The following is a 27,997-nucleotide window of genomic DNA, read 5'->3' on the forward strand; positions in this document are numbered from 1 at the left end:
CTCTCTCCCACTCTAACCTCCTTTTATTTTCCCTTCCCCTCCCCCATGGGTTTCTGTTAAGTTTCTCAGGATCCACATAAGAGTGAAACCATATGGTATCTGTATTTCTCTGTATGGCTTATTTCACTTAGCATCACACTCCCCAGTTCCATCCATGTTGCTACAAAGGGCCATATTTCATTCTTTCTCATTGCCACGTAGTACTCCATTGTATATATAAACCCCAATTTCTTTATCCATTCATCAGTTGATGGACATTTAGGCTCTTTCCATAATTTGGCTATTGTTGAGAGTGCTGCTATAAACATTGGGGTACAAGTGCCCCTATGCATCAGTACTCCTGTATCCCTTGTGTAAATTCCTAGCAGTGCTATTGCTGGGTCATAGGGTAGGTCTATTTTTAATTTTTTGAGGAACCTCCACACTGTTTTCCAGAGTGGCTGCACCAATTTGCATTCCCACCAACAGTGCAAGAGGGTTCCCGTTTCTCCACATCCTCTCCAGCATCTATAGTCTCCTGATTTGTTCATTTTGGCCACTCTGACTGAAGTGAGGTGATATCTCAGTGTGGTTTTGATTTGTATTTCCCGGATGAGGAGCGACATTGAGCATTTTTTCATGTGCCTGTTGGCCATCTGGATGTCTTCTTTAGAGAAGTGTCTGTTCATGTTTTCTGCCCATTTCTTCACTGGATTATTTGTTTTTCGGGTGTGGAGTTTGGTGAGTTCTTTATGGATTTTGGATACTAGCCCTTTGTCCGATATGTCGTTTGCAAATATCTTTTCCCATTCCGTTGGTTGCCTTTTAGTTTTGTTGGTTGTTTCCTTTGCAGTGCAGAAGCTTTTTATCTTCATAAGGTCCCAGTAGTTCATTTTTGCTTTTAATTCCCTTGCCTTTGGGGATGTGTCAAGTAAGAAATTGTTACGGCTGAGGTCAGAGAGGTCTTTTCCTGCTTTCTCCTCTAGGGTTTTGATGGTTTCCTGTCTCACATTCAGGTCCTTTGTCCATTTCACTTTTTGCAGATGACATGATATTATACATGGTAAACCCAATAGACTCCACCAAAAGTCTGTTAGAAGTGACATATGAATTCAGCAAAGTCGCAGGATTCAAAATTAATGTACAGAAATCAGTTGCATTCTTATACACTAATAATGAAGCAACAGAAAGACAAATAAAGAAACTGATCCCATTCACAATTGCGCCAAGAATCATAAAATACCTAGGAATAAATTTAACCAAAGATGTAAAAGTTCTGTATGCTGAAAACTATAGAAAGCTTATGAAGGTAATTGAAGAAGATATAAAGAAATGGAAAAACATTCCATGTTCATGGATTGAAAGAATAAATATTGTCAAAATGTCAATACTACCCAAAGCTATCTACACATTCAATGCAATCCCAATCAAAATTGCACCAGCATTCTTCTCGAAGCTAGAACAAACAATCCTAAAATTCATATGGAACCACAAAAGGCCCCTAATAGCCAAAGTAATTTTGAAGAAGAAGACCAAAGCAGGAAGCATTACAATCCCAGACTTTAGCCTCTACTACAAAGCTGTAATCATCAAGACAGCATGGTATTGGCACAAAAACAGACACATAGACCAATGGAATAGAATAGAAACCCCAGAACTAGACCCACAGACATATGGCCAACTAATCTTTGACAAAGGAGGAAAGAACATCCAATGGAAAAAAGACAGTCTCTTTAACAAATGGTGCTGGGAGAACTGGACAGCAACATGCAGAAGATTGAAACTAGACCACTTTTTTACACCATTCAAAAAATAAACTCAAAATGGATAAAGGACCTGAATGTGAGACAGGAAACCAACAAATAATTTCTTAACATCAAATTCTGCACCGTATCAGCTATTCTCCAAAAGTCTATTAGGACTGGATTGTTCAAAACAAGGTCCCACTTTTACAATAGATTCTATCTTTTTGAATCTAGAAGAATCCTGCTACTTTTCTCCCCCTCTTTTTTCTCCATGATATTGACTAGTTCAAGATACTGGACTGGTTCTGGATTTGCTTATGGGTTTTATCATGGTGTCATATAACATCACTTTTTCCCTATATTTCATACAAACTTAACTTAGGCATAAATGCTTGAATATTTTCAAGTTAGACATTTTTTAAAAGATTACATAACAAGGGACATTGTATACTTCATTATCATGTCATGTTAAAAAGCACATAATATCTGGGCACCGAGGTAGCTCAGTCAGTTGAGCATCCAATTCTTGATCTCAGCTCACTTCTTTATCTCAGGGTTGTGAGTTCAACCCCTGTGTTGGGCTCCACAGTGGGTGTGAAGCCTACTTAAAAAAAAAAAAAAAGCACATAACATCTGGATGACTCCTAAAACCTCTGGGTTAAGGTGATGACAGCCTGATCCAGCCTTCATAGAGTGACAGTTTCTGACTTGCAACCAGCAGTTGTACACAGAGATAGTATGGCACAACACACATATCCAATTCCTTATTAATCTTTCATTAATGGAATGGTCTAATTAATGATCCTTGAATGACTCAATCATTTCATTAGGTAATTTAAAAAGGTCACTTTTCTAATTCCTTTATTTTTTCTATATTTATTAGCCAGTAGTCTTCTAAGCCTTCTCTTATCAAATGTAGTGATTTGGTCAACCTGATATGTAGCTTGCAGAAGAAGAACAGAATAAATACCTCTTTGCCTTTAAATCTCTAATGAATTTCTTATTGTTGCCATTATTTGGTGCTAATTTGGATTTCTCTTTTTTGAGAATGGCTATGAACTCATGTAATTATATATTATAAATTATGTTATATAATTATATGTTATATAATAACATTTATATATTATAAATTATGTTATATAATTATATGTTATATAATATGTATATAATATTATATATATTATAAATTATGTTATAATAAATTATATTTTTCTTACTGATATTTGAATTGTAACTGTGGATACTAAGATCTCCTAAGACTGGGTCCTTGTCTTTTTCAATGAACACAGTAGTCTGTAATTTTATTTAATTAATGAATTTATTTATTTGTTTGTTTGTTTTTTGTTTTGTTTTCTAGTACATCTATGACATCCCAGGGACACCCAGGGCATTCTCTCCATCAGAAATCAGCAACTTCTCTAAAAAGGCTTTAGTTATTTTAGTGAGAAATGGTATTTAAAGGATAAAATCTAAATGCCAGGGATGCTCACTGGTCCTGGAAAGTTGTTTCTAAGCTCTTTCAATGCAGAGATAGCAAAATTACCTCTTAAAATTTATGAGTAAGTACTGAAACTCCCAAGTCAAATTAAGCCCTAAAATGTTTACTCAACATTATATATATATATATATATATATATATATATATATATATATTTACCTCTTTTTTCTTGCATTGAAAATCATGGTTTCTAATTACAATAACATACTTATTTAATTTACCCTATAATTTAAATATAATGGTTTCAAGATAGCAAAATCAACATTATTCCTCAAAACAAAACTGCTCTGTGCTGTTTAAAATTACAATGAAGTTAATTTTTCTTTAGAATATATCCCATGAAGGATATAGTCACTCAGTCACTATTGTATCAGAAATCACTTGAAAGAGTCTCTTTGTGGATATATTATCGATTTTGTAATTACTTAAATTATTTTGCTCATATGTTCTAGTTTGTGTTTTATTTGTTTGTTTGGAGACCTTAAAAATATCCCACTAAAATAAAATCCCACAGGGGCGCCTGGGTGGCTCAGTCGGTTGAGCATCCAACTTGGGCTCAGGTCATGAGCTCGAGGTTCGTGGGTTCAAGCCCCGCATCGGGCTCTGTGTTGATGGCTCAGAGCCTGGAGCCTGCTTCGGATTCTGTGTCTCCCTCTCTCTCTCTGTCCTTCCCCTGCTTGCTCTCTGTCTCTCTCTCAAAAATAAATAGACATTAAAAGAATTTTAAAAAAATCCCACTACTGATGGGATACTTTACTTTATTCTGAAGTCATCTAATAAAAATCATTTTATCTGTGTGGATTTTCCACAGTTAGCTATAATCATCTCCAGTATCATCTGTTATGTCTGTGTTTTAAATTTTTTTACATGATTTTTCTCATGGTTATAGGTTATATTTTTTTGCTATTTTGTATGCTTTGTCTTTTTGATTGGATGCTGAGTATTGGATATTTTATGTTGTTAGTTATTGGACTTAGCTTTATTTCCTTAAATAGTATTAATCTGTTTTCCAGCTCTCAGTTACTTTGAAAGAGTTTACTTTAGTAAGGCTTGCATCTATACTTTGTTAGGGCAGATCTAAAGTAGCCCTTCATCTAGGACTAAGTTATCCCATTTACTAAGGTTATAACCAGAAGACTGAAACCAATGCTCCATGTACTGAGAGACTTTCCAAACTGATTGTTATGATAGCTAATATTCCCATTTCGGAAACAGCTGTGAGAGTCTCACATCCTGCCTTTGCCCAGGGCTTCTCTCCCAGGCCTTCCATAGTTTTGTCATACACTCAAACAGAGAAAGACAAATATCGTATGACTTCATTCATATGTGGAATCTAAAAATCCAAGTAATCCAATAAGAGCAGCAACAACAACAACAAAAGAGAGAAACAGACCCATAAATGCAGAAAAGAAACTGGTGGTTGCCTAAGATGGGGGGAGGTTAAGGGCTGGACAAAATGGGTCAAAGGGATTAAGAAGCACAAACTTCCAATTATAAAATAATTAAGTCATGGGGATGAAAAGTAAAGCATAAGGAATATAGTCAATACTATAACACAATACTATATCATGGTGAGTGTTTTATAATATATATAATTGTTGAATCACTATGTTGTACCCCTGAAACTAATTGAATGTTGTATGTCAACTATACTTTACTTAAAAAAAAAAAGACCAGTACTCAGTCAAAGACCAGAGGGGATGCCTCTGCAAATCACCAGGGCAGAGTGGTCTCTCAGTTTGCCACCATCTTCTCTGGTGTTGTGTCCTCACAAATTATTACATCATTGGCCTCCCAGAATTCTATCTCCTATGATGTTGCTTGGAAACTGCCTGTGGGTAGTTGGGCTCACCTCAACCATTTCCCTTCAAGGATCACAGTCTTGGCACTGTTTGTTGTGCAATAACTGAAAACCATCATTTCCTAAGTGTTGTCTGCTTTCTTGTTATTTAAAGTGGCATGACAACTCTGGTCCTCCTTATTACATCATGTCCAGAAGTGGAAGTCCTTATAATTACTTTTTTTGTCATTTCCCTAAGATTTATGGTTAGTAGCTTCTGCTTGTTTTTAATTTTAGGAACTACATTTTTCACTGACAATTCTGTTTCTTGAATTTACATGTTTTGTGTTAAAATATTAAAAATAAATTCATATTAGTTTCATTTATGCCCTTCTTGCCTCATACCACTCCTCTGGATAACAATTCTATCAGTTTTTGATTTACCTTTCCAGTATTCAGAATTTTCTGGATTGGTGTCATATGATATAAGGAGACAATTCTGCAAAGACACATGGAGACAGCATTCAAGGCAGACACATTGCCAAGTACAAGTGCCCTAATGCTTTAAAGAGCATGGCTTATTAAAAAAGAAAAAGAGAGAGAAATGAAATCCCATAGTGTGACCAAAGTATTATAGTAAGGAAAGGAGAAAACCCATTTATTTCAGGTTACAGAAGTCAGCAGAAATCTTATCAGGTTGGATCTTGTGTGTGAGAATAAGAAACTTAGTTATTATTCTCAATGCATTAGGAGGCAACTGAAAAGTTTTAACCATAAGAGTGACCAGATAAGGTTTTCATTCTTACATTGTAACTCTGGTAAAGGAAGTATGGAGAATGGAAAGCTAAAAGGACAAGAACAGCAGTAGGGGGACAAGTTTGGAAATCATAGTAAGTCTTGGTGACAGGTGATAATTTTGTCCAGATGAATAACTAGAGCAGGGACAGAAAGCAGTTAAAGACTTCAGATTACACATTTGCATCAGGACAGAAAGTGCTCATGACTCACATGTAGATGGTGAACAGAAGGAAGAAGTAAGGATGGTAAGGATGGTTCTTGGACACTTGGCTTCAGGAACTAGCTAGAAATGTGGCTTGAAATACCTCAAGGGGAATACACGCTTGGGGGACCAAGATTTCTATTTTGGCCATGTCAAATGTGGGGGGCCTATAAGACTTCTAAATACACGTAACATGTAAGAAGTTGGAAATATTGGTCTGGACCTCACAGACTAGGGAGTATAGAAAATAACTTGACAGGCAATGGGCAAAGCTCTAGGTCAAAACTTCTAGTGAATCTGAGAGGAACAAGGCCCAAACCCTTAGGACTCATCAATATTCAAGAGTCTGGCTGAGGAAAATGAAACAGCAAAAATAATAGTAACAACAATAATAGTGGTAGTAACAGTAGTGGCTGTTATCGTAGCAGTAGTAATACTAAGAAGGTGATGTCAGTTAGGTGGGACAAAACCAGGAAATTGTTGTGTCATGGGGGTAGAATGCGTGTCAAGGAGATAGGGTTAATTGTGTCTAAATGAGATCTGCAAAGAACAGAACAAAGCAGTCTCAAAAGGAAAGATGACAGAGCAAGTGGTCTAGAAGACGACAGAGAAAGAGGTCACCTGATTAACTTATATTTATTACAACTGAGATCCAGGCTAGGCGCTGTGCTTCCTCCAAGTTCTCTTTAATCGATGTATTCCAAGAGGATTTCCCCTTCTTATAGTTATGAATGCTATGGTACAACTTCAGAAGAAGGAACCAGATCATTCTGAGCGAGTAAGTCATGTAAAAAGAAAAAGAAAGCCTTGCTGATCATCATAATTAATGAACAGAGTCATGGGTAACTTTTTAAAGGGTAGAAGGAAAGGAATGGAGCACTGGCTATATACCAGATGCAAGATGTGCTTTACCATACTCAAAGTCACTTAATCTTATAGCAACCATGCAAAACTAGATTCTGACATTTCATTTGCATATCAAGAAGTCATGGCTAAACAAGGTTACCAAATCTCTATTCCTTGATTGAAAGCAAATTTGTGACAGAATCAGTTCTCAAACCCAAGTTTACTTCAAAGCCCACCACAAATGGCCTTCAAAATGATAAGCAAAGCCATTGTTCTGAAGTGAAATATTTTTTCTCTTATCAAATCCCATTTTAGGTGGGAATGTCCCATCATCAGACTTTATCTATGGCACTGAACCCACATGCAATGCACAGAGAATTGGCTAACACTGTCAGCTTCAATGGGAAAGGACAATAACATAGAAAGCACACACACACACACACACACACACACACACACACCCCAACAAAAACTCAATAAGTATGTTTTCTAAACATCATTCACACTAATCTGTATGCAATGTCATGAACACACACATGCACACACACAATTTTCCAAAGTAAAGGTAGTTAAGCAACAGCATAACATCATGAAAGCAAAGCTTTGAATTTAGGGGAGAAAACTTGCTAAGCACAAAGGAAAAAATTAGCAGAGGAAATTCAGAAAATTCATAATCTCAGCTTGGGGCAAAATTTACAGATACATACACACATATATTACAGAAATTATTATGCAAAAGAAAAAAATGTTGTGCTTTATTTAAATGGCATTGAAACAGAATTGAAGAGGGAAATCTCAGAGTCTAGAAATCCCAAATATTTTATTTTATAGATGTGGATACTGAACCCAAAGATGTTAAATTACTTGCCTGAGGTCAAATGGTTGGTTAGAACTCAAAGACAAAACTGTCTCTCATTCCATGATTGAGCTCTTTTCACAACTTTATGGTATATCATTTCAAACCCATGTGTATGCATAATTGATGATATTCATTTATAGCTCAGAATGGTAATGCAGATTTAAGTAAAATATAAAATGAGCTTCCTTGAATCCTGAATATCTACAATTCCAACTTCAAAAGGGAAATAATATTATTTATTTCCATCACTATCACCTTTTTTTTTAACCAAACCAAATAGCAGACCCCTCAAGTTCAGGAAGAATTTTAAAACTGTTTTGTAGTTTTAAATGGATGTGATGAGGAATGGAGTTGTCCAGGGAAATTACAGTAGCCCTATCAGTATAGAGAGGCTGGAATGCAAAAGGATCTATAATGTTAAAGAGGCGGGGACATGGAAAGAAGTCAAAGATCAAGTGTGCACTCGGTTAGACTTTCCTTGCCCTTTTAAAAGAACACTTGGCTTTTGAACTGCCCAGTTGCACACTACAAAGGTTTTAGAGTTGTCTAAAATCTTTGAAGGTTTACAAGAAGTCACTTGGCACTAAGGGTTGGATATTATGAACAAGTCACTGAAGCAGGCAAAGCTAAAAGCTTTCAACTACTCCAGAACAATGGCATTCATCCTACTGACCTTTACTTGAAACGCTTCTCTGGAAATCAAACCCAAAGCAGAATATCTGAGGAACCCCCCAGATTTCATTGCAAATGATGAGACAAAGTCAGTGTAGTAACAAGACAGTGGCTGAGTAGAGTATTAGGTGCCTACATTCTATGTGCATGTCTGTGAAAACTAGGTATATTATCCTGACCAAGTCAAATTCCTAATCACCAAAATAAGGAGATTGTATCAAACCAGTAAATTGGTTATAGTCTTCGGGCGGCTTTCAACAGTGGATAGGTTGCCCCAACCAATATCAACTACATGCTGTCTATCAGAAATGCACTTTAAATATAAAGATAAAAATAGGTTAAAATAAATGGATGGCAAAAGATAGAGTATGCAAACACAAATGATGAGAAAACTGAATTACTTATATGAAAGAGAGAGAGAGATTAGGCTTTGGGCTAAGGTATATTGCCAGATAAAAAGCAAGGTTTTTCATAATGAAAAAAAGGATTGGTTTATAAAAAGGACATAAAAATTCTAAATGTGTATGCACCCAATAACAGACTTTCAATATATAGCAAAAATTGACAACTAAAAGGATAAATAGATGCATCTGTGATTATAGTTGAAGATGAACATTTTTCTCTCAATGAATGGTAGACAAGGTAGACAGAAAAATCAGTAGTAATTCAGAAGAGCTGAATAACACTATTAACACCAACCTGACCTAGTAAACAAGATAGAATATCGCACACTTAGCAGATTACATTTTTTCAACTGCACATAGACTATTCACCAAGATAGATAATGGTTGAGAATTTTTCACAATTGAGAAACCATGAATTTGCTGATTCAGGAAGGACAAGGAGTTTTGAAAAAAATCAATGAGAAATCCACATTTTATAGTGAAACTACAGAACAGTAGAAGAAAAAAAATCAGCTAGAGAGAAAAAAAAAGATCATCTAAAAAAGTAATAATTACACTAACAGAAAACTTCTGTATGGCAAGAATGGAAGCCAGACTATAGTAGAATAACATGTTCAAAGGTCTGAAAGAAAATAGCTGTCAATTGGAATTATGTCTCCAGCAAAAATCTCTTTCAAGATAAAAATGCTATTTTCAGATAAACCAAAATATAGAGTTCACCACAACAAACCTTCCTTAAAGGAATTTCTAAAATATATACTTTTGGAAAAAGAAATATTATACCAGAAAGGTCAGAGATGCAAGTAATGAATGGTACAAGGTAAACTGATTATCTGGGTGAATCTAAACAAGCATTCACTGTGTAAATGAATAATAATGCCTTGAAAAATTTTTAACGTTTATTTATTTTGATAGAGACAGAGAAAAAGAGAGGGCGTGCATATATGTACATAGCAGAGGGACAAAGGGAGAGGGAGAGAGAATCTTGAGCAGGCTCCACTGCCCAGAGCAGAGCCCGATGTGGGGCTCATCTCACGACTGTGAGAGCATGACTGAAATCAAGAGTCAGACTCTTAGCCAACTGAACCACCCAGGAGCCATAATAATGCCTTGAAATTTTAAAACAGGTAAGATTTTAATACTGAACAGTAATAGTATGTAAGCCCTGCCAAGGCAATTAGAATTTAAATATTCTAAGTTGCCTATGTCCTCCAAAAGGAGAATAAAGCTTTTTATTAATCATAGACTTTATAAAATTAAGAATATACAGGAGAAAGTTCAATTTTAAAATACAAATAGTTTTCTCTAAACTTCTAGGTCTCTAAAATTTCCCTAAAATACAAATAGCTCTAAAACTGATGTTTAATTTTGGATACCTGGCTCAGTCAGTTGAGCATCCAACTCTTGATATAGGCTCAGGTCATGATCTTACAGTTGTGGGATTGAGCCACACATCGGGCTCCACACAAAGCATGGAGCCTGTTTAGGATTCTCTCTCTCCCTTGCTCTGTGCCCCTTCCCTGCTTATTCTCTCTCTCTCAAAATAAATAAATTAATTAACTAAAAAAAAATTGATGTTGAATCTGAATTTTGCATGGGTCAGCAAGAAAGGGGACTTAGACTTTGGAAAGATTACTGAGTCCCAGTTTCTCATGGATGAGGAAGAATGAAAGAAACAAGAATGAGGGGGTTTGATTTATGTGAAGATTTGAATCATCCTTAGGGGTAACTGGACAAATTTAACAGGATAATCACAACAAGTGGGCCTGTATGGGTGTAGGAAGAGGAGGTTGGAGGGGTAGGTGGGAGAGCCAGACTCAAAGGAATGAAGGACATAGTTATTCCCTGAGAAGCTGGACTTTCTTCTAGATGCTGTGGATTAAAGAAGGTAACAAATGGGAGACTTCAACCTCACTTGGGTTCTCTGGGAGGTACCTTCAGGTCTGTGGAGAATTCTGGATGAGACCAGTGTTGGGGGAGTTCACTGAAAAGAAATGACCACTGATTAACTTATGAGCTGGATCTAGGCATTTAGCCGCTCAGTGGCTCATTCCCCTGTCCTAGGAATGTGGGTTCTGCTTGTCTTTTCTGTTCCCAGAGGCTACTCCAAGTACAGAGCCTTGAGGTAGTGATGTGGTATTGAAAACATCTGCATGGTATATGCAGCTGAACCCAGTTAATGCCTCTTTGTAACTTTTAAGATTTGGCATGTGGGTGCAGGGATCCCTTCATCCTGCTGCCACACAAGACAAACCTCAGGTTAAGTTCCCTTTGTCTACTAAACTGCCACCTACCAACATAGAGTGACCAGTCTCTTTCTTGGGTCTCTCCCTGCCCTCCACATACAAAGGGCCAGTTTCAGATTATACCCAGGAAGCTTCCAAAAGGGCTGTAAATCAACAACCAGCTTTAAGAAGCATGACCTCATTCATCCCTTCCACCTCTGGAAGGTTGTCTGTGGTAGAACTCTCCTCTCTTTGCTCTATTGTACTGCTTAAACTCCATAAACATCATGTCACCCAAGCCAGGTCCTAAAGCAGGACAAACCAAGTTGTATTTATAGTATTAATAAGAAACTGGGAAAGACTAGTTCCCCCCTCATCAAATATACATTTTCCATTTTGCAAAAGCTGAAAATATTACAGATTAGCATATAGGCAGGAATCACAAATTTTATGGTAAAGCAATGCAGTGAGTAGGAGCGTCGCTCGATATCTCAAGGACAATATGGTGTTCCTTTAGGCTGCTCATTCACAAAGCAGATGTACAATGTATGCGTACGTGGCGGGTCATAAATCAGGCCTTTGGATTGAACAAAGTTTACCAACAGTCATGTTAACTTAGAAATCTGAAATGGCTTTCCTCGTCTATCAGGCTTTTAGAGAGTTTTTCTCACAACAGCCAGAGATTCATTAAAAAACAATTTTGAAAAAACAATTTGGAGACAATTCATAATATACCTAACATGGAAAAGACTCAGCCACCAAGGTCTTTCTTAAAAGGGTTGATTAGGGGTGCCTGGGTGGCTCAGTCAGTTAAGCATCCCACTTCAGCTCAAGTCATGATCTCATGACTGGTGAGTTCGAGCCCCATGTAGAGCACTGTGCTGACAGCTTGGAGCCTGGAGTCTGCTTTGAAATTCTGTGTCTCCCTGCCTCTCCCCTGTTTACATTTTGTCTCCGTCTGTCTCAAAAATAAACGTTTAAAAAAATTTTAAAGGCTGATTAAAAATTATTCATTTAAAGTCAGTTTTGAGAACTTAACAAGTAGTAAAATAGCCATCACAGTCATCAAACCCCCAGCCTTTAAGAGCCCCCCAAAATACTCGAAACACAATAGTTCTTAACTGCCTCAAGGAATAAAGCTACCAAAGCTGCAAAAAAGAATATGTAAATAATAGGCATTCCATTCTGCTTTAAATATTTCCAAATACTCAGATTCAAACAAGAATGGTATAGAGACAGAAATCCATAATAAGGCAAGTTCAAAAACTATGTTGACTGACAAGCTGAATATTTTAATAGTGAATGGGATAGTTTGTTAAGCCATTTGCTATTTTCACTATGTGCCTACCAGATGCCACTGATATCGTCTCCTGCAAACACTCCGTCAGCAGAGCCAAAGGCCAGAACCCTCTTGACTACTTACTACTGCCTTTTTACAATATACCCGATCTAGAAAAACACACGGCAACTCTCGTAATGCAATATAAATCTGGGGCGACATATGCACACATGCACTGTAGGCCAGATATGAGAGCTTGAGGAGGCTCTCTGAAGAACACTCCCATAGTATTTAATTACTCCTTAATCAACTCTGTATCATTTCCTAATCCCACTGTCTAAACTGTCCATAAAGCAGCAATTTCCTAAGAATCCTCTATGCCAGGGGTCAGCACACTTTGGTATATGAGACTTATCTTGCCCACCACTAGTTTTTGTGCATAAATGTTTATTGAAGCACAGCCAGGACCATCATTTGTCTACATCGTATTGCCTACAGCTGCTTTCCTTCCACAAAGTGAGTTAAGTAGTTGCAACAGACACCATATGGCTCCAAATGCCTAAAATATTTACTATCTGGACGTTTATAGAAGTTTTTTTCACTCACGGCTTACACAACTGGGCTATGAAAATGATGTAGGAGAGAACTTAACAGCAAAGGACTAGACATTGCTCAGCACAGTTGCCACCAGCCACCCTCAAGATGAAAAAGTAGGTGGCATATCGTATTTGTGAATGTAATACCAGTGCTATGTGGAATTGAGTGAAAGAACATCTGACCTAACATGTCACAAGTCACCTCTCAGGAACCCAGGACAGACGCCATGAAACAACCAGAGCATTCTTACCTCTAAGTTCTGCTGTCTGCTCAGAACCCTCTCCATACAGCTGTCCAGGCAGCCAATAAATGCTTGGGATTAGCATAAAAGATGAAGGATTTTCACTATCTCTGGTCTAATTAATTACCATGTTTTTTTTTTTTTGGGGGGGGGGGGACAGAGAGAGACAGAGCATGAACAGGGGAGGGGCAGAGAGACAGGGAGACACAGAATCGGAAACAGGCTCCAGGCTCCGAGCCATCAGCCCAGAGCCCGACGCGGGGCTCGAACTCGCGGACCGCGAGATCGTGACCTGGCTGAAGTCGGACGCTTAACCGACTGCGCCACCCAGGCGCCCCCCATGTTGGTTTTTAAAACCATTATCCTTTCATCTGTCCACAAAAATCTGACTTCTACTAACTTGTGTGTACTGGGGCTCATCGGCCCTTAATAAGGTAAACTCTACTTTGAAATAACAGTTTTACCAACATTAGGAAAGTGTACATGTAAAAGCTGAAAAGGGGCGTTATAAGTGACAAACAATGATACCGAGTGTAGGGTGTTACTATGAAATTTCTATTTTCCTAATATTATTTCCAGTTATGTCATTTGGGCAGATTTTTCACTTGTTTGTTTTGGATCAATAAGAACCCACGACAGGGGTTACTAATATGATAAACAATTAGAACCTCTAGACATGTGTGATCCCTTAAGAAAGTTCTCCAACTAGTTATGAGTCTATATGGCTGTCTCCTCTGATGTGAACACCTTGCCTATCTGAAAGCTGCCTCTTGTGTTGCTGAAGCTGGGACACACTATGGGGAAGTCAAGCTGTCCTCCGCAGGGTGAGTAAGTTTCTAATGCAGGCCCAGTAGATGGTGAAGCCTAGGGCTGCCCTCAGGTGCCTCCTGATAGAGCCTCTCCAGTTCCCTTCCCATCCTCTCACTGACTATTTTTTCTCTCATCTCTTCTCTTGGTCAACATGTATGCTCAAGACTCCTCTCTTCACTGCTTTTGGTTCTGGGCAAAATGCTTAATCTCACTGAGCCATAGATTTTGACGTTGTAAGGATCAAGACCAGAAAAACAGAACTTTAAAATCTAAGTCTCTAGAAGGAGGAGCCCAGGAGCCTGTAGCTTTTAACCAACAAGTTGTCCTAATGATGGGTCTAGTTTGAAAAACAGGTGTTCTTAATGTCACAACTTTTAGTATGTAGTTGAATCACTTGGATGCTTGTTAAATAGTCTCTCCCCAAACCCAGTTACACTGACTTTTTTCATGTCTGCAGAAAGCACTTTGAGAAAGCCTCACCTACAGCCTGGATACTCATAGTGTGGTCCTTGTTCACCAGGATCAGCATCACGTGGAAACTTTTTAGAACTGCACAAACTCCTAGGCCCCTCTGCCTCTTAATTAATGTGGACATTAGTAAGACCCCCAGATGATTCTTCTGTACCTAACGGTTTGTGAAGCACTAACTTAAGTCCAATACTGAACCACAAAACCGAGCTTCTAAAAACTGTTCTGTACTTACATGTTCATCATTTAAAAAGTCACCGGACCCACTTCACCCCCATTTCCAGATGAAAAAATTAATGCACAGGAAACTTTAACAGTCAAAGAGTTGTCTGTCTTTGAAGTGGAGTTTGACATGGCCAGGTGATGTGAGACCTGCTCTGAGATCCCACTTTGACAGCCCAGGAGTTGTGACTACCAGCTGGTTCAGGATGTCTATAGCAGGAAGCATCAACCATTTGGAAGTTGGCAGGAATAGGTCCTTGAAGAGGGGAAATGGCTTCTCATCTTAGGCCTTAGCTTCCCTATTTGTAACAGGAGGATACTAATGCTCACTTCAGGTTTGCAGAGAGGACAAAGATGATGTATGTAAAATGGAAACTCAGTGCATGGCATGAGGTGGGGTCTTATTGGTGAAAGGGAGTCAGTAAGCTATGGGAGAGCAGGCTGCAATTTTAGTTTTAGCCCTCACTGGCATGCTTTCCCTGCCTACTGTTATTAAAAAAAGGGGGAAAAATGCTTGTATCACATCTGTATCACATCTGCAAAAATGTATGGGATGATAAAAACAGGCATAATCGTAGAAAACACTGTTCTCAGAGAAGTCAGTTTTTATTTGCAGCCCCATTGGCCTCTCCTTTTATTGTTATCACTCCAAACTCTGAAATGGCCTCACATTTACTAACAGCCTGGAATAATAAAGCTCTGACTCAAATCTTGACGGTTGAGGATTTTTCAATCTTAAACGCCTATAATCAGCAGTACTATTTTTTTTCTTGTCCTCAGTTTCCTTGCTCTTAATAGAAAATGAGGGGCGCCTGGGTAGCTCAGTCAGCTGGGCATCAGACTCTCGGTTTCAGCTCAGGTCATGATCTCACGATTCCTGAGTTTGAGACCTGCATCAGGCTCTGCGTTGTCTGCATGGAATTCATTCTCTCTCTCTCTCTCTCTCTCTCTCTCTCTCTCTCTCTCTCTCTCTCTCTCTCTCTCTCTCTCTCTTTCTTCTTCTTCTTCTTCTTCTTCTTCTTCTTCTTCTTCTTCTTCTTCTTCTTCTTCTTCTTCTCTCTGTCCCTCCCCCACTTGCACTGTCTCTGTCTCTCTCAAAATAAATAAATAAACTTTCGGGGCACCTGGGTGGCTGAGTCAGTTGGGCAGCCAACTACCAGCTCAGGTCATGATCTGGTGGTCTGAGTTCGAGCCCTGCATTGGGCTCTGTGCTGAGAGCTCAGAGCCTGGACCCTGCTTCCGATTCTGTCTCCCTCTCCCTCTGCCCCTTTCCCGCTTGCTCTCTGTCTCTCTCTCCCTCTCTCAAAAATAGTAAACATTAAATTTAAAAAAAAAAATAAACTTAAAAAAAAGAAAATGAACACTGAGCTAGAGATATATCAATACTTTTTCTTCCTATATTAGTCAACCGTGCATTGATCAAACACTTACTGTGCCCCAGGTACTATGTTAAACTCTATATATGCTTATTGTTTCATTATTTAATCTATCCTCATTATAACCCTATGAACTAAGAACTCATTTTATAGGAGCACCTGGATGGCTCTGTCAGTTAAGCTTCCAAATCTTGGTTTCAGCTCAGGTCATGATCTCACAGTTCATGGGATCGAGCCCTGCATCAGGCTCTGTGCTGTCAGCAGGGTCTCTCTCTCTCCCTCTCTCTTTGCCCTTCCTCTGTTCATGCTCTCTCTTTCTCAAATTAAATAAATAAACTTAAAAAAAAAACCCTCATTTTATAACCTTTCTATAGAGGATAAAAGTGAACCACCAGTTAGGTAAAAGCAAGAACAAAACAAACCTTGCCAAGGTCACTCAGCTTAAGTACAGGGACAGCCATAAAACCTAGACATTCTGATTCCAGAACCAATGTCCTTAGCTATCAAGTGGAGTAGTTTATGTGTGCCTGGAACTGAGGCCAGGAAAAGGGCTTACATAGTTTTTGTCCTCAGAAGCTTGTGGCCTAACAGAAGACTGCAAATTCTAATTAAAGATGATAATCCCTCTCACAAGTCAACAGCATTTTTTTTCTTGTTTATATGAGATATAACTAATTGATCCTAATTGTCTTTCCACTGAGTCTGGACTTTGGTCACATATGAGTCCAGAAAAACACTAGCAATCACTTGAAGTTAGGATTTGAGATGGTACTTTTTCCCATTTTTGCTCCCATGGAAATAAATCTAAAATGTTTTGTCATTATTGAAGTACACTTGACCTATAATAGAGGCAAATGAGGGTATTGATAGTATGTGCAGCTAACCATATTAGGTATCAAAGATTCTTGGCAAACAGGCATAAACCTACGAAACATAAATATTACAATAGTCAGGTAGGCAACAATATTCCTTTCATTTGCTCAGTGTGTCAGGAAAGATAAGCCTTCTACTTTACCCAAATTATGAGTTCACAACACCTTCTAAGTGGCTTAAGTTTCATGCAAGTTGCTTGCTTGAATTTCATCTTTTCAGGAATTTAAAATAACAGGTTAAAAAAACACAAATATGAGACTAAATCTAAGGTTGAAATAAGGTTATAAGACAATAGCATTTGATGTCAGAGCAGGTAGGCCAACAGGGCAGAAATCAACCTTAGTGAACATATTACAATCCACCTTTCAACAGTTAATTGAAAATGAGTTAATGCACAGGTGGGCTGAGCTAAAATTAGCATAAAAGAAAATCACTTTTCTGTTTGTATAATTTGCATGCCTTTGTAATCAGCGAAATGACAGATCAGACAAGAAGCCTACCTGCTGTGATGCAATCTTTAATCTCTGTCATATATTAATCATCCCTCTGTAATAGAATAAAGCTGCTTCTGTCATGATGGCATTGAATGTAAATAGTTCCAATTACTGGTAATTCTCAACTGTTTTTGCAGAAGGAACTGTGTGGTATGATCCATGGGCTTCGGAAGGAAATGAAATAATAAAAAAAGGTAACTGAATTTTGCATCCAGGTTGAAACTTTTCTGGTGTCTCCCCAGACTCAGTGTTTACTTTTCTTGGATTATTTCTAAAAGCTGAAGCAACAGAGATGCAGGCCCTTGGGAGGAAAACATCGTCTGGTTTACAAGGTTCAGGGTGATTTTAATAGGCTGAAAGTGAGTAAGCAACTTGTGCCACTAATTTCCTGCAGGCATTTTCCAAGTTTTCACCCATTACAGTGTGAGGCCTTTGAATAAAAAGTTCTGTTTGAACCAAATATTGTTGCTGCTCTTGTGGCACATAAGAGAGAAATCAAAATATCTCCAGCAGTGAAAGTGAGTACAAGACATGAAACTAATGTCATACCTGCCTAGCATTGTGATATACTTTCCTCAGAGGTTCCCCCAAATTCCATCAGCATTTAAACTTTCTGGCACTTATTTTCAGTGATCATTATGCTTTGAATCCTTCTTGAGAAGAATTTCTCTAAAGGAAGATGATTTCTGGGACTCTAGAGAAAAGCTGTCTCATCCAGGATGGAGGGCTCAGTTAAGGGTGACAACACCATCACAATTAGCTATTTTGTCACCAGTGGCAGAACTCACTAATGGATCTCAATACTTTTTTACACAGAGCCTGGTGGCAGACTGATCAATTTTAGTGGTTTTTTTTTTTTTATTTTGATTTTTTGTTTCATGGGAGCCCACTTTTAGCCTTCTCCCCTTTGGTCTCTGGACAGGCATTAATAATGAATTTCAGTGGAAGTAGGAAGTCAAAGACATTTACTATATTTCTCTCAGATTGAAATTGCTAACTAGAAACAATATGTCTGCTCTGTTTTGAACAACTTTTTCATGTGGAAAGGGTACAACATGACTTTCTCAATTAGAAAGAAATCACAAGGGGCAGGGAATGTTTGATGAGATGTCTTAAACCTTCCCAGTCCTTACACTCCTACCTGCTCCTTGGTTTCTCTTTAAGAAATAATAAAACTAATTGTAGAAATTCAAGGAAGGGAGTCTGAAATTTGCTACCAATGTCTAGGACTGATGATATTCCATAAGATTTTTTAAACTTTGCTTATTTTTCCCTTATTTGTTAATTTTGTAACCCTGTCTCCAACAACAACAGTAAATGTGGAACTAAACCTTCCATAGTTTGAAATATCTACAGTGTGTTAACTTTTCATTAAATATGGTTATAGTAGTTAATTTCAGGACTTAAGCAGTAAATTTTTGGTGGCATATTAATAGTATACTCTATCTTGCAGACATTTCCCCCTCAAAAATAAGGAGCCAGATGTAGACAAATGTAAACAGAAGCAAATCAGAAACCCAAATTAGATATTATTACCCAAGTCAGCATCTGTCATTGAATGTCTCTGATAAAGACCACGTTGGAACATTCAGCTAACTCCTGAGAAAAACATGTTCTACTATACCATCTCCCCAAATCCAAGAATTTCAATAATTCCTATAGGGCACACATGAAGAGAGATGGGCCCACCTCATAAGACCCCCATGTCCATTATCCAATCAATTGCATAGGTTAAGACAGAGTAAGGTAAATATGGGCACTTGCCTTTTTGTTACATGGTAACCACAAGTCTAAAGGCCCATGCAGTTGAGCTTAATTCTGACTAAACAGATCAGCAAATCTTTTTTGCTTCAGAGAGAGAGGCTGGAGTATCTCCTCCTCTATGATAATCCCATTTTGAAATCTATACCTGCATCCTAGGTAACCACTATCCATCATTCAACCTCTCTGATGTCCTGATTCACTGCTAATGTGTACCACTCAACTCAGTATTTCATCATTATTTTGAAGTCCTTACTCGATTAACATTGATTCAGTATTTCCATCTAAATTGAAGTGTCTTTCACGGTAAAGACAACTCTTCTGTGTATCTCACAGATACTATTCATGCTATTTATTTTACTGGGTAGGTGTAGGATAAATATTTGCTGATCAAGATTACTTGCCACTGTTAATGAATATGTGAATTATTTAACCGTGCCTTGATGGACCTGATGGACCTAATTGTGCTAAGGTTCTAATATTTCTTAAAATTTTGCTCTAAATTGATAAAGTTTTAAAAGGAAGTATTGTTAACAATATCTTCATTTAGAATATCATCACAAAAATACTGAATTTGTTTAAATGTAAGACCATCATGAAAAATTTTAAAAATTATGTTAACCAAGTATAGGTGTTTACAGAAGGGAAATAAAAACATACCCTCAGGAAACGCCCATGCACAAATGTCTGCCTGTGCTGTATTCATAAGAGCCCAAATCTGGAAATACTCTAATGTGCATCAAAGGGAGAACACAGAAACAGATTGTGCTGTCTTCATAGAATACTATGCAAAGAGTGTGTGTGTATACACACTATACATAAGTATATGTATAGTGTATATTAGTGTGTGTCTATATCTATACAATATAAATTTTTTAAAATCATGGTGTTGAGAGGAGGAGGCCTGACCCAAAAGAGTAGACACTATACGATTCTATTCATGTGAAATTTTAGAACAAGCAAAACTAATCTCTAGTAACAGAAAGCAGATTAGTGATTATACAGCAGAGGATGGAAAGGGTGACTGCAAAGGGGCTCAGGGAACATTTGGGGGTAATGGAAACGTCCCATATTTTATTTGGTGGCAGCTACATTGTGTATACATTTGTCAAAATTCATTGTACTGCATACGCAAAATTTGCACAATTTTTTTGTATATGGATTATGCCTCAACGATGTTGTTTTTTTTTTTTTAAATCATGCTAACCTAAGGGAAAAGAAAAGCCTACAGTCACAATTGTTTGCAGGCCTACCACACAGAATGGAACTGCATGCTGTGACAAATGGGACTCATCTGGCAGTGGAAACCCTGTCTCTCCTAGAATCACACTCAGAGGGTTGACTGATGGAACTAAGACTAACAACAATTATTTTTAATTTGTCTTGTGTCTGATTCTATCTGCCATCTTAAAAATAGAGAGAAGCTGATAAAAGTTTTCAAATGGGCACATAGTCTGCAATCACAATGAAGTTTACAACCCTCTGAGTTATTGTGACACACTGGCAATTTTAGGGCTTTTGACAAGTGGAAGTAAATAATCCCATCTCTATTTTCTGGGAAAGTGAGAGCCCTCAGAACACCTTTGGGAGGTGGCAGCATTGGCCTTTGAGTTTACCTTATTTTGATTGCAGTTTCATTTGGAAGAGGGGAGAATGACCTTAGGCAGCAATCAAGATGAACACCAGCAACTTTGGCCAAATGTATCAGAACCCAGGGAAAGCAAATTAGAGAAACACTAGATGAGCCTCTCATCCCTGTGGACCTATGTAGAAGAGCTGTCCATACTCATAAAGAGCTTTGGAGGCCTTGGTAAAAAATAAAATGGAAAGACATAGAAGGATATAATCTAGAGAGAAGCTTACTCATGTATGCATTTTTTAAAAAGAGTCACTTTGGCTCTCTTCTGAAATAAGAGCTGGAGAAGAAGAGTGGATACAGGGGAAACCAATTGGGAGGCTATTACTATAGTTCCAGGGAAAAGATGGTGGTGGTTTGAAACAGGTGGTATCAGTGGGGTAAAAAGATATACATAAAGTAGAATTGACAGGACTTAGCAAATTGGCAGAATTAGCAAGGTGAGGAAACAGAAATGTCAAGGATGATACCTAAATTTATAGCTTATATAAATGGGTAGGTGATGATGTCATTTTTAAAAATGGAGGAAACTAGAAGAAAGAATTTTTGTGATTATTTAACTTATTCCAATGAAAACTAATTATTCTGACCTTATAAATATGTACATTTTAGACAGGCACAGGGGCAGAAGGGGAGAGAGAGAGAATCTTAAGCAGACCCTATGCTTACCATGGATCCTGATGTGGGCTCAATCCCATGACCCTGAGATTGTGACCTGAGCCAAAATCAAATTGGCTGCTCAAACAACTAAGCTAGCCAGGCACCCCAGGATAATATTTTTTAAAAAGACTTAGAATGGTACTACTCGATGTCATAGTCTACACTAAGGATAAATATTCATTCTAATAATAGTAACAGTAATAGTTTTATTGATTTCTTACTACCAAGTACAGTGCTAGGCTTTTTACATTCATTATTTCATTTTCAGTTTCATGAATAGCTCTATGACATGGATATTATCATCCTTCTTTTACAGATGAGTTAACAGAGGCACAGAACAATTAATTACCTGTGATTGACGATATCAATGTTCACCAATATCCAATCCTCCTCCAGTCAGGTCCTTGAGGATTATAATCTCCTGCCCACTTGAAGTGAAGTGTAACAATGTGACTTGCTTTGGCCAATGGAGTATGAGTGGAGGTGAAGTATCACTTCTGAGCAGAAGCATGTAAGAGCCTCTGTGTGACCGTCTATGTTTGCTTTTCCTTCACTGAGCTAACCAAAGAGGCCACGTGTTCAAGTAGGGTATCTCCATATAGATATACCTCCTGTGAGAGTGACCAGTAAAGACAATAATGACCTGAGTCTCCCCTTCACCTCATCCACCCATGTTGAACAAAGAACATGTTGTATTAAGGCACTAAGTCTCTGGGGCTATTCCTTACAGCAGTATAATCTAACTTATTCTGACTTAGACAAGTTTCACAGATTCAGTAAATGGCTGAGTTACTAAAAGAAAGCAGGCCCTTTAACCACTACAGCATGTATACAAAAGAAAGAAATGATCTCAACAATGAGGCAGCTTATTATCATATCAGAGACTTAGTAAAGGAGATGAAGGCAAGGCAAAGTGTTGAACAGCTGCAGCTTACACACTGTAGGTCCTCCCCTGTGGAAGATATCCTCCTTTATCTGTACTGTCTTTATCCACCTGCATTGGACTTCCTGCCTTTTTCATGGAAAGCCCACCCATTAGTGTGAATTCAAGAAAGTCAAATAAACCTATGAAGAACATCAATGGCTCTAGGCACCCACTCTAGATCTAGATCAAGGGATAAGGCCTAGTTATCAAAGGAGCATTTGGCCAAATATACAAAATTTGTTCACTGCCCCCCCATTTCCTGCAGAGCTATTGGAATTTTTTTAATACTTTATTTTTTTAGAACAGTTTTATGTTCATAGCAAAATTGAGGGTAAGGTACAGAGATTTCCCATATTCTTCATGTCGTGCCACATATACACAGCCTCCCCATTAACCACATTTTTCACAAGAGGGCACATTTCTTACAAGTGATAAACCTACACTGACACATCATAATCACCCAAAGTCCATAGTTTACATTAGGGTTCACTTTCATGTTTGATGCTGTACATTCTGTTGGTTTGGACAAATATATAATGACATGTACCAATAAGTACAGCATTATACAGAGTATATTCGTTGTCCTAAAAATCTTCTATTCTCTACCTATCTATCCCTTCTTCACCCCAAACCCTGGGCAAACACTAATCTTTCTATTATCTCCATAGTTTTGCCTTTTCTAGAACATCATATAGTTAGAATAATATAGTATGTAGCCTTTCAGATTGGTTTCTTTCACTGAGGAATATGCATTTAAATTTCCTTCATGTCTTCTTATGGCTTGATAGCTCATTTAATTTTAGTGCTGAATAATATCCCATCATCCAGATGCACCACAGTTTATCTATTTATTCACCTACTGAAGGACATCCTGGCTGCTTCCAAGTCTTGGCAGTTATGAAAAAGGTACTCTAAATATCAACATGCAGAATTTTGTGCAGACATAAGTTTTCAACTACTTTCACTAAATTTAAGAAGTATTACTGCTAGATTGTATAGTAAGAATATGTTTAGTCTTCTAAGAAACCACCAGAAAACTGTCTTCAAAAGTGGCTGTACCATGTTATATTCCCACCAGCAATGAATGAGTGTTCATGTTGCTTCCACATCTTTGCCAACATTTGGTTTTGTCAGTGACCTCAGTGTAATTTTATAACAAAAGATTCAACAGTTTTATCAAAAATGTTCAACTTTGGATATTAAATATAATATTTATAAACATACATTTTATCATTTAGAACTAAAATCTCAGTGTTGATATGGGAATTTTCCTTTAATCCAAATTTATTATATGATGATTTTGACTAATTTTGATTTTTTCATATGGTTTTGAACTTAAAATTTACAACTAACTTTTAACAAATTGACTTTCAGTGGACTAGTCTTAATAAAGTGACACTTAGGGAATTAATTTTCAGAGGTTCACTTCTACCATCCTGAAGGAAGCTACAACTTCAGAAATAAAGGCAGTTCATAAATTTAGCTAAAGGTACAGTGATGAAGGGACATATGATATGGACAAAATAGATACTATGGATTTTTATTTTGTCTTGTGGCATCCTTTTCCTCTTCTCTGATAACAGAATATTCAGTTATTCAAAATATTCAGTTAGGCAGGAACAACTCCTACTGTTGGCCACAGGGATTATGATAATACTTCTAGCCAATCAACCATTACACTTCTGATTCCAAATCTTGTATTCATTATTCATTTATGAAAGATCAAATATCAACTCAACTCAAAGAAGCCTTAAAAAAAAAAGGAAATTTACTGATTTACAAACATGGGAGCTCAAGGTAGCATCTATTTTCAGATATGGCTATATCTGGAAGATCAGATGCCTCTTTCTTTGCCTGTTTTCCTTCCTAAATACAAATCATGAATCTGGAGGTATCAATAATAGGCCTGGCTCCCAGATACAATCTTTTCTGCTGCACAGTTCCAGCCTGCCTGCCATAGATAGTAACAAGACCCACCAAGAAAGATCAGAGAGTTTAGGGAAGGAAAACTAGCCTAATGAGTATTCTAGGCCCAATACTCTTATTTGTGGAATAAACTTGGAGGAAAACAAAACAAACAAGTCCTTAAATATGAAATGACAGACATCTTTACAAAACAAGTCATAAGCAAAATAAAAGCCCTACTTATTGAAGAAAAAGGCAGTTCTCTTAAGAGTGGCTGTGATAAAATTCTCATTTGCTAAATCTTCCTAATGAAATGGGCACTGGGGTCATATTTGGTGACTGGTCAAATGCCTCTCTGCTTGTGATATCCTTTTTTCCCCATAATGTCTGAGTTTTGTTTGTTCAAACTCATTAAGAAGGGATGGAGCTTCCCTTCTTATACACTGTATAATTAGTGTACTGCCAATAAATGAGTTAGAAGATTTTCAACAAACTTCAAGCAAGTAGAAACCAAATAAACTGAAGATATTTATGGAATCCCTACCAAATGCTAGGCAATACGCTAGGCAGTCAGAATCAAATAGTAAACAAGGTGGATCAGATAGAAGAGTTCTATATTCTGAATAACCTACAGCAATTCTAATAAAGAACTCTACATGAAATGAGAGGGTGCTGGAGGAACAAAAAGTAGAGTCACCAAACCTGTCAGGGTCCAAACAGGAAGGCTTCCCAGAGGAAGTAATGGCTGGAAGGATGCCTGAGAGTAACCACTAGAAAAGACATATGGAAGGTGGGAGTAGAGAGATCCAGAGAGAAGCATGTACCAGGTTCAAAGCCAAGTTTGCTTAGTTGCCTTGAAGAGTGTAACAAGTATAACAGGAGTTTCAAAACCACATGGGAGGAGTGGCAAAATGGGGCCAGGTAAGAATCTGGGACAAGCCTCTAAGAGATTTTTAATGGCACCATCAGGGCATTAGACTTCATCCCAATGCTGTTGAGATGGTATTGACAATTTTTAAGCAAGAGAGCAGCATTTTCACATTGTACCTTCCAAAGATCACCCTGCTACTCTGGAAAGTGGACTGGATGAGAGGCATGGGTGGAGGGTGGTCAGTTATGCACTATGGCAGACTTGAAGCACAGTCTGAAAGTCTGTTGTATCTTCAAATATTGTTTTAAAATTTAGTGAAAATTTTTCATCTTTAATGCAATATATTCCTGTTTGTTTTACTATTACAAGATATTCCCAATATTTACTATGACTAACCTCATTAATTGACTAATAAATAGGACAAATGGACAATTTCTCCTTCTTAACAGAATCAGAACTTTGTTCAAGATGACAATGCATTAAGCTCCAGGTATAGTATCATAACTAGTCTAAGCTGATTGAGGCAATTATGAATTCTGATGTGTAATTGTTCCTACATGTAAGAATAAAATATAGTCCAATTCCAGCAACTGAGGCTGAAATGGAATCTTTAGGGAGAGGATCCTGGAAAGATTTATCTTCTCTTAAAAAAGAGAAAGAGGCAAATGGCACTGCCCAACCACCTTGTATGCAGTCTTTGTCCCTTGACGTACAGTAGCTGTATTGCAACACTAGGTGCAAGAAAAAGGACAAAAGCTAATATGCAAAAGATGACAAAAGAATGGCTACTAAGTGTGAAAATACACATGAAATCTGAGTCCCTAAAAGCACCATCTAAGGCTGGAGGTCTTGTTATGTAAGCAAATTCTATGATTTGTTTAAGCCACTGTTTTTGTTATTTGCAGCTCAATGTATTCTTAATTGATATACTAACTCTCAAATAGAAAAAAAAAATATGCTCCATTAAAGTAGATCTAACTTTATCCTGAGGTTTCATGTATTACCAGGCACACAAGGCCATAACCTCAGGGAACATATGCACCTGAGATAGAAAAGCATAGTCTTGGGTAAACAGCACCATTTTCAAAGATTAAGAAGGACAAGAGAGGGGCATCTAGATGGATCAGCCGGTTAAACATCTGACTTCAGCTCAGGTCATGATCTCACAGTCTGTGAGTTTGAGCCCCACGTCAAGCTCTGTGCTGACAGCTCAGAGCCTGGAGCCTGCTTCAGATTCTGTGTCTCCCTCTCTCTCTGCCCCTCCCCAGCTCATGCTCTGTCTCTCTCTGTCTCAAAAATAAATAAAAACATTATTTTTTTTTAAAAAAAGGACAAGAGACAATTATTTTACCCTCTGTTTCTGGGTTTACCTTGGCCCTCTGGTTGGGGAATGTCCTTGACACTCTTACATGCAAAGTACTTTAGGTTGAAGGTAAGAGGTAGTACATTAGCCCAAAGAATACTTAGCATTCTTAGAGAGTTTTGCAGTTTGTTTCCTTCAGGACTCATGTAGTTTTGTTTAAGAGCCCCTGAGTTTCCTGACATATCAGCTTTCAGTTTTCAATAAAAGTTACACATGAAAAGACAAAGGGAAGGATGTCCTCTCAATGTGGCTTTCCTTACAATGCTGACAACAGAAAAGTGTGCTTGCATTTAGTGCATGGACCAAAAAAGATAAGGGGGTAGGATGAGTCTGTTCTTATATTTCTGTTGATCTGAACATTCTTCCACTGCCCAAGAGTCCCAAAGGTAAGTGCCAATTGGACAGTACAGGTTTAATCCTTTGATAGCTACTTATGATCAAGTACTGCCTTTTCCAGACTCCAGACAATTAATCTATTTCTCTAGTATTTAAAGTCAGAAGTACAACCATTAGGAGAAAAGGGACTGTTTATGCGATAAATGCAGAAATGATGCAGCTTCATGTGATTTATTATAGATGAGTGTGAGAGGGAATATAAAAACTATTCCATTAATTTCATTTCCATTTTAGTGGTTATGTGGGCTTAGCTGTTTTGAAAATTATCTTCTCATTCTCTCAGGAGAGAGATTTGTGAAACTATACAATGGCTGGATGTGTTTTGGCATAAGCAATGGAAACATCCTTATGAAGCAAGTTCTCCTCACTCCCTAAGCCCCAACCTCCTATAATGATTTCTGGGCAGTGAAAGATAGGTGTTTGGAGCATTCTCTAACTCTTCATATCCCTGGTCTAATTACAGTGTCATTATCCCTTCCCACTAATTATACCTAGGTTATCACTTCATTCATTCATATTTAAGTCCATCTGTTCCTTGAAGGGGCTCAGTAATGTCTATACATGGAAATACTAATATCCTGGTTATGCTTTCATATCAGGAAAGCTCTTTTTAATGCCTTCATTGCATTCTGAAACCCAGATTTGTAAACTGGACATTTAGAAGAAGGCATTTTAAATTCATATCAATTCTACCAATTCCCAAAGATATTTTCAAGCCAGAAATTCCCTATCATATCACAAGTTCTCACTCTATTTTAACATAACTGGCAGAAAATCATTTTGTACTAAGCAAACAAGGAATAATATTAGCTTAAATTTATTGGTGTCTTACCATGAGCCCAGCACTGTCCCAAGATTTATAAAACATCTAATTTCAACATCTGCACAACTCTTTGTGGTAGAGATGATTATTTGTGTCTCTATTACATAGATAATGATAGCCAAGAATTTAAGTTTCTTAAGCTAATACATCTGGTAGATGGTGAATCATGGATCTGGACTCAACCATTTAGATCCAGAGTCTAGGCTTTTAAATGATATACTGCTGCCACAGAGGAATATTTTCAAGAAAAGCTATGCTTTGAAATATATCAATTAGTGGTCCTGTATTT

The sequence above is a fragment of the Lynx canadensis genome, chromosome A2 (genome assembly GCF_007474595.2).
Source record: "Lynx canadensis isolate LIC74 chromosome A2, mLynCan4.pri.v2, whole genome shotgun sequence".
In the NCBI taxonomy this organism is placed as follows: Eukaryota; Metazoa; Chordata; class Mammalia; order Carnivora; family Felidae; genus Lynx; species Lynx canadensis.